Source organism: Thermobia domestica, chromosome 17 (genome assembly GCF_964235325.1).
Source record: "Thermobia domestica chromosome 17, izTheDome1.hap1.1, whole genome shotgun sequence".
Lineage (NCBI taxonomy): Eukaryota > Metazoa > Arthropoda > Insecta > Zygentoma > Lepismatidae > Thermobia > Thermobia domestica.
The window spans coordinates 58,930,535-58,939,378 of record NC_137470.1 but is presented as its reverse complement, the minus strand read 5'-3'; positions in this window follow the sequence as shown (position 1 = coordinate 58,939,378).

The following is an 8,844-nucleotide window of genomic DNA, read 5'->3' as shown; positions in this document are numbered from 1 at the left end:
GTCCAGCATTAGTTTTTGTTTGCCCAACGATAGAAAAGCTGGAACCTAGTTTCGTACGTTTTTGAGACTTAAGTGTGCTATGTTTCTAATCACAAATATTGATTCCCCTTGTTTGCCCAGCACTTGATTTTGTTTGTCCAGCATTAGTTTTTGTTTGCCCAACGATAGAAAAGCTGGAACCTAATTTCGTACGTTTTTCAGACTTAAGTGTTCTATGTTTCTAATCACAAATATTGATTCCCCTTGTTTGCCCAGCACTTGATTTTGTTTGTCCAGCATTAGTTTTTGTTTGCCCAACGATAGAAAAGCTGGAACCTAATTTCGTACGTTTTTGAGACTTAAGTGTGCTATGTTTGTAATCACAAATATTGATTCCCCTTGTTTGCCCAGCACTTGATTTTGTTTGTTCAGCATAATTTTTGTTTGCCCAACGATACAAATGCTGGAACCTAATTTCGTACGTTTTTGAGACTTAAGCGGGCTATGTTTATAATCACAAATACTGATTGTCCTACGTTTACCCAGCATTTGATTTCGTTTTCCCAGCATTAGTTTTTGTTTGCGCAACGATAGAAAAGAAACTGGAACATGATTTCGTACGTTTTTGAGACTACGTGTGATAATTCAATTGGGCTATGTTTCTAATCACAAATATTGATTGCCCTTGTTTGCCCAGCACTTGATTTTGTTTGTCCAGCATTAGTTTTTGTTTGCCCAACGATAGAAAAGCTGGAACCTAATTTCGTACGTTTTTGAGACTTAAGTGTGCTATGTTTCTAATCACAAATATTGATTCCCCTTGTTTGCCCGGCACTTGATTTTGTTTGTCCAGCATTAGTTTTTGTTTGCCCAACGATAGAAAAGCTGGAAGCTAATTTCGTACGTTTTTGAGACTTAAGTGTGTTATGTTTGTAATCACAAATATTGATTCCCCTTGTTTGCCCAGCACTTAATTTTGTTTGTCCAGCATAATTTTTGTTTGCCCAACGATACAAATGCTGGAACCTAATTTCGTACGTTTTTGAGACTTAAGCTGGCTATGTTTCTAATCACAAATACTGATTGTCCTACGTTTACCCAGCATTTGATTTCGTTTTCCCAGCATTAGTTTTTGTTTGCGCAACGATAGAAAAGAAACTGGAACATGATTTCGTACGTTTTTGGGACTACGTGTGATAATTCAATTGGGCTATGTTTCTAATCACAAATATTGATTGCCCTTGTTTGCCCAGCACTTGATTTTGTTTGTCCAGCATTAGTTTTTGTTTGCCCAACGATAGAAAAGCTGGAACCTAATTTCGTACGTTTTTGAGACTTAAGTGTGCTATGTTTCTAATCACAAATATTGATTCCCCTTGTTTGCCCAGCACTTGATTTTGTTTGTCCAGCATTAGTTTTTGTTTGCCCAACGATAGAAAAGCTGGAACCTAATTTCGTACGTTTTTGAGACTTAAGTGTGCTATGTTTCTAATCACAAATATTGATTCCCCTTGTTTGCCCAGCACTTGATTTTGTTTGTCCAGCATTAGTTTTTGTTGCTCAACGATAGAAAAGCTGGAACCTAATTTCGTACGTTTTTGAGACTTAAGCGGGCTATGTTTCTAATCACAAATACTGATTGTCCTACGTTTACCCAGCATTTGATTTCGTTTTCCCAGCATTAGTTTTTGTTTGCGCAACGATAGAAAAGAAACTGGAACATGATTTCGTACGTTTTTGGGACTACGTGTGATAATTCAATTGGGCTATGTTTCTAATCACAAATATTGATGCGCTATGTTGCCCTTGTTTGGCTTGCCCAACAACTGCCTTAATTTTTCGAGCAAATGATTTGGTTAACCCAGAAATTGCTTTTGTTTGTTTAATGATAGTACTTGTATTTACACATATAGAAAAAAATAAATTCTGTAGTATTATAATTTGCATACTACAAATTCAGTAATATGATTGTGTCATTGTTACTATTGGATGCTTAGTCTGTTCCTTTAATTTTTCGTTTATGTATCGCAAAATGGTTGGTTTTGATAGAGAAATATAAGCAATTAATATTTTATGTAAAAAGAATATTAATATTTACAATTTTTTTATTTTGCTTGTAAAGTTTATTAGGCGTAAGACAGGTTTTGTTTATATATTTTTGTTTGTTTGTGGGCAAACAAAAATTTTTCTTGGGCAAACGATGGGCAATTGATTTGCATGTTGCAATATTTTATTTTCACACTTTGTTGTGCCAGTGTGATGTTGGCCCTAAAATTGTTTTTTCGTGTAACTTAGGTTTTATTTATGGGCAAACATGGGCAATCGTTCTATATAGTTTTAAATTTTATCGATTTTGCGTGCCAACTTCACACAGCTCGGGATCCGATTTTCCACGTTTTAAATTCGTATTAAAAAATAATAAGAATAGCAGCAGGATAAGCAAAATAATCATTTATATAATTAGCTTGTGTTATTTCCCGCGTTGGAACAGTCTTTGATGAATTATTTATTATGTACCACACACCTTTCAGTTTGTTTTTGTATCCGTGTATTATAGTGTCATTGTGGATTCTGATGGTTGCTCGAGTAACATTATGATTTGTATTTTTTTTATATGGGAATTAACTTCAGCTGGCAAATTAACAGAGGTTTTCTTAAGTTTATTATAATATATAAGCTTTTGCTTTGAAATTTTTATTCTTTGCGTGATCCACTTTTTCATGTTATTAAGACTTTTGCATAACTGTAATGGAAACCTTATGTTAAAATCATGTAGGAAGACATCAACAAAATAATTGAGTTTGTCATTAGCACTAGATAAGTCGTACAAGGAGTTCCAAGATTCACGAGATAATGGAAAACAAAGCAAGTTCGTCAGAAGTTTGTCAAAATTTTTAAAGAAAATTCCTAAATCACCAGAAGGGGTCCTATTGATAAACACAACACAAATATTTAACTCTTGAAGTTTTGATGCGACTACCTCAAAATGCATTTGGACGGAAACATTCCGAACGTCAATCTCAGTTGCATGTATAGAAGAGCCAGCAAAAATTGCGACACCACCTTTACTTTTGACTGTACGAGGGTACTGAGTAATAATGTTCAAACCATTAAACTAACCATATTAACGATATTTGCATCTAACCAGTGCTCACATATACAAAGAAACTGTATATTTGAGAAGTCGCTTTCCAACAATACCTCCAGAAGATCAATTTTGTTCCCTAAACCTTGCACATTATGAAAAAGAAGATGTAAAAGTCAGTATTTCCTACCATAAAAAAACATTGGATAACATCTTACGCATTATCTTCCGTCGTTCTGTATTTTGAGCATTTTCAATTATTACAATCTTCTGCTTTATAGATTGAACTATTTGGCCTCTGTATTAAACTAACCCTGTCAATACTATCTACTCCTATACTACTACACTCTACGTTAATATTGGAGTATGTATAAAGGGTCTCGCATACGTTATTGCTACTGTATCTTACTACAGGCCCTAGATTTTCATTATTGTCTAACGATGCTTGGCATGGCAAAGGTATGATACTTGTCGAGACTACAGATGATGATGATCCTACAATTTCAGCAAATTTATTACACATTGAACGTTTCCCAGTTTTTTTTAAATGTAGTCCGTGCCTAGTAAAATTATCCCTTTTCATAAAGTCCAAATCAACGTACCTTACATTACAATAACCTTTGCATATTTTCAAATTTTTGCTGTTTGTTTGTTTTAAATGTACATTAACACAGGAGTTACCGTCTATGTCATGTCTATGTGGATAACCTGCTACAATTACGTTAGAGTTATTTAACATATTTAGACACTTGTACAGATTTACCACAGCTTTGTTACCCTCACCATGTGCAACATCGTTCCCCTGCCAATGATTATTAGTGTCTCTTTCATACTCATATCCTTGCATAGTGAACCACAGTCTCTCATAGTTTCACTCATGGTGGCACCCGGCTTCGTGACACTTCATAACTGTTGCTTAATACGTCTTTTAACAGAACCGTTGTGTTTCTGGCGTGACTGTCCCCTACAATCAATATTTTCTTATTTCCACTTGGTTTGCTGTTCTTCTGTCTAGGGTAGCGTTTTTCCTCATGCATTGTTTTCGTAGGTATGTTTACCGTTTCTTGTTTGTTTTGCACACTTTTTACTTTCCGATTTTGATTTGTTGTCACTTTGATGTGCAGTAGCTCATACCATCGGACAAGTTTTTTACGAAACCCCTGTATCCTCCGTTAATTCGAACTACGATTTTAGTTAGGGGGGCCTCAGAAAATTTAGTCAGGATGAGCTCATCCTTATCCCCCTTGACTACGGGTCTGCCTCTACAACAAAAATTCCTCCTTTTAATTAGAGTTGATGTTAACCGCCAACGTTATAGCCAAAATGAAGTTAGATGTTCTATCTTACGGTGGCAGTGGAAACTTTCTCTTTCCATTTCACGTTTTACCAGCACCTGACTCTGTAAATCTTTTCATATTTTGAGCAAAGTTACCGTTAATGTGGAAAGTAACCCAGTCTTACGTTATCACTGTTTTGGGATGTGCTTGAAAATAACATTATAGATTGAGCTGTAGATAAGCTGCTGAGGATAAACCGGTGTGAGTCAGACAGGAGCTCGAGATGCTATGTGCGTGTATATACTTCATAAATGATTGTGGTGCGTACGGTGCTTGCTGGTTGCCACTGATTGAAGAACGAGAAAGCTTAGAACTTGATTCAGTATATGCTCTACCTTGTCGATTTCTCCTCTTCTCGATTATCTTGAACGGATATGTAAAAATCTTTGCATGGTCAATGATCATATGCGATAAGATAACCGAACTGAAGCAGTTTCCACAACTATGCGATGAGAAGATAATGGTAAGATTGAAAATGATCATAATGATGATCAAAATTGTATTAGTTTTGTACTTAAGCTAGCTTCCAGTAGTGAAAACTGTCAACCTCTTGCAACGTGTCGAATGTTAATGTGTTCGGATCACCGTGCGTCCACACGATTGCTATAAACACAGCCTAGACTTGGCAACTATGCCTCACTAAAAGAGCTGTAGTACGCCAGCTGGGAAACTATGCGCATGCACTATTATCTACCGGCCAGCCAAAGTGGATAACAACTTATGAGAAGGTTACGCCCTTACCTTATGAGAAGGTGAGCTGTGCTCTATTGAAATTTCACAATCATATGGTATAATAACTAACAAAAACTCAAAAAGAAAAATGGAAAATTGATAGTGATAGCGATGATGGAGAATGAGCCAGGTGCAAAGCACAAGATAACACATGGGCTTTGTTAATCAGACAAATGAATCTCTCTTCTGCATATGGTCATCTGTAGGTGATGATGAGAACAGGGGAAGCCAAATTGAGTAGAAGGTGTTTACGGTGCAGGATATGATGGAGGAAAGAGTGGAAGATGCTCATGAATAACATATTCAGATATAATTAAGAACGATGATTCTAACGGGGATAAAGTGTACTGATAGAACGTAAAGAGTGGAGACAAGGAGTATGCTGATAGTCATGTGGAGTGGGGCGTAACGCAAGGTATTAGATACTGTATGAAGTAAAGAAAAATGGGTTTGGAAACGTTTGTTGATATTGGTGAGGAGTAGTTTTTCGATATAGTACTGTAATGTGGAGATAGTTGTGCGTTGGTATAGCTCCATGGTGGGGCTAGCTAGGTAGTCGGACACGGAAAGCTATGTGGAAAATTAATTGTTCGATTATCAAAAGCTTTTGATAGAATTTAGATGACGCGGTTATCCACACTGTGAATCCGTATGTTAAGGCGTCTTTCCTAGTAAGATAGTGAAATCGTCAATTGATCCAAATTGGGCTGCTATTGATCCAAAAGGTTGCCCTTGACCTACAACTGGTGCGAGCGGTCCCGGGTTCGATTCCCGGTGGGGGCGCTCCGTCGAAAAAGTGTAAAACGCTTTTTCAGGCCAGCCACTCTGAATGAGGTTTTCCTGAGTTTTCCTCATTCACACTAGGCAAATGCTGGGGTGGTACCTAACTTTTAGGTCCCAGGCGGCTTCCTTCCAAGCCCCATTCCTTCTTCCTTTCCTTTCCCCGGAGAGTGTGCTCCCCGATGGACGTCATCCCTCAAAACGTGAAGGGCTAAATGGCCGTAGATGCCGAAAGCCCACAAATCTAAATCCTAACCTAACCTTGACCTAAAACTACCTGAAAAAAATTTTGACCCGCACCCTCTCCCCTTACCGAATTATCGTGTCAGACATGCTCAAAATTGAATATTTTTAAATTTTGGTGTGGGTTATCGAAAAATTTTGAAAGTTTCACAGATTGCAGATACTATTTTAATGTAAATGAATTTTCTTCTCAAAACCATTAATGTGTACTTTTTCTTTTTTTTGCGTGTTGAAAAAATAAAAAAATGTAGGAAAATATGGGGGGGCAACACTCGTTGATTTTTCAGTTAAAAATTTATTATAACCTTAGGTACAACATATATTTTTCGGGGCTTGAAAGTGATGGCAATATTATCAAATATAAATAAAACTGAAAACAAACGTGTTTTTCGCAGTTTTTTCCACCATCTTGTTGCCCTCAAGGAGAGGGCCTCTTCAAACACTCCTTTGCCAAAGTTGACAATTTTTCTTTCTTTTGCATCCCTTCCGCTTCGAGTGTGTACATTTCGGGATAGAAACACCAAATATATCTCCATAACAGCGCTTCCAACTTAACCAACTTTTGCACAACAAAGTTAAACACACTTCGCGTCGGCTAAACGTATCTATTAGTGCTTGCTTCACTGGCCGCACAGAGTGGAGCTCTCTACCGCGAGCTGCTTATAACTTTGTTGTGCAAGAGCAATTGAAGTGGAAGGACTGTTACGGAAATTAGTGTTTCAATTCAGATAGGACACAATAAAAACAGCCGAAGAATGACAGAAGCGGAAAGGATGCAAAAGAAAAAAAAAAGAAAGAAAATTGTCAACTTTGGCAAAGGATTGTTTGAAGGGACCCTAGCCTTAAGGGCAATAAAATGGTGGAGAAGCTGTGTGAAAAACACGTTTGTCTTAAGTTTTACTTATTATTTTTGACAATGTTTCCATCATTTTCAGATCCCGAAAAGAATATACGTTGTACCTAATGGTATAACAAATTTTTAACAAAAAATCAGCGACGTGTCTCTCCCAAAAATTTTTCTACATTTTTTTTGAAATTTTCAACACGCAAAAAATAAAGAAAATACGCATCTACGGTTTTGAAAAAAAAATACGCATTTACATCTAGATACTATCTACAATCTGTGAAACTTCGAAAATTTTTCCATCACCCCCACCAAAATTTTAAAAAAATATTGAATTTTGAGCACCTAGATACGATAACTTGGTAAGGGGAGGGGGTGGGTGTAAAAAAAATTGAGGTAATTTTAGGTCAAGGGTTACCTTTTGGGACAATAGCGACCCACTTTATGATCAAGGGCTGATTTTACTATCTTCCTAGGAAAGATTCTTTGGCCGTAGGAAAACTTTGTATGTATTTACGATCTTCTGTGCAAACTGTAGTCAAACTGTAGTGTAAAAGTTAGAGTCAAACTGTAGCAAAGGTAGAGTTCGTGCTCCCGTTTCAGGAAGAATATTTGCGTTATCTCTGTGTTTTATCATTTCCATTGTGAACCCAGTAGTAACGTTACAGCTAGAGTTCTGTGTCTGACAACGCAACGCTCAATATATCAAGCTGGAAATGTTGTGAAATACCGTTATTTTTTGTTGCTACATTACGTACTCTTAATATAATTTACAATGCTCAACACGGATGGCAAGAAATCAGTGAGAGTGACTTGAACAACGTCATTCCAGGCGGGAGAAATGTGCCAAATCAGGTGCCAAATATTTTGTTTTCGTGTTGTGTGGTGATTGTACAGACGAATGCTGGTCCAAAGTGCAGTGAACAGAAAACAACGTTTAAAGTGTACTACCAAAATATACAAAGCATTAAAAATGAACTTCAGATAGTGTTATTAGTTGCTGGAATATGACTGTTAGTGAAGAGTGAATCATAGTTGAATGATCCGGAAAGGAACAGTGAAATGCCTTTTCACAAAGAATTCTCTATATAGAGGAACGAACGCAAGACCAGAGGGGGCGGAGTGTTAGTATGTATTACAATAAATGGAGCAGGAGAGGCAGAATGGTCTCGTAAGTGTGCGTGAAATCATTTGAGCCGGGGAAAGTCTGTGAAGAAGCACAAACTTCAACCAGTGTGTCTGCAGATCACATAGAAACAGTCATCGAAGTTTACTTGAAACATGCCACGAATCACTTTCAAATAACGTCACAAGGTAATAAATTTGTTCATTTTGGTGGCCATAACTTGGGCTTAGAATGGATCGACAGTAAATATGGGATAGCATCAGACACAAATGAGACCCGTTCTTCGACTATTCTATTAAGGAACTCGATTTGAGATAGTACAATATGCATAAAGCTCGTAAAAATAACAGCTTCGATTATGCCTTTTCTACTTTTTCGACAGAATGTATCATCTCATAGAAAAAGTTACATCTCTTAAACCACGAATCTCTAGAAGTGACCTACCGCGTACCTTATCATAGTCAGTCCCCAAAAGCCAGCAACCCAACTCAAAACTAAAGCTTCTACCTGAATGGGGGAAGGAACTTGCCGTGAAATCTGTAAACTTCTATAGATGTTACCGCGGACGCATTTACTAGAAGGAACAATGTACGTTTCACTGGATTCTTTTGCCGATGTTCACAGAACAGTAAAAGAGTTTGCACTGTTCATAAAAGTAAAAACGATGGAATTTCCAACATGGCACGTCAAAGAGACTCGAGAAACATTCCGAAATAGG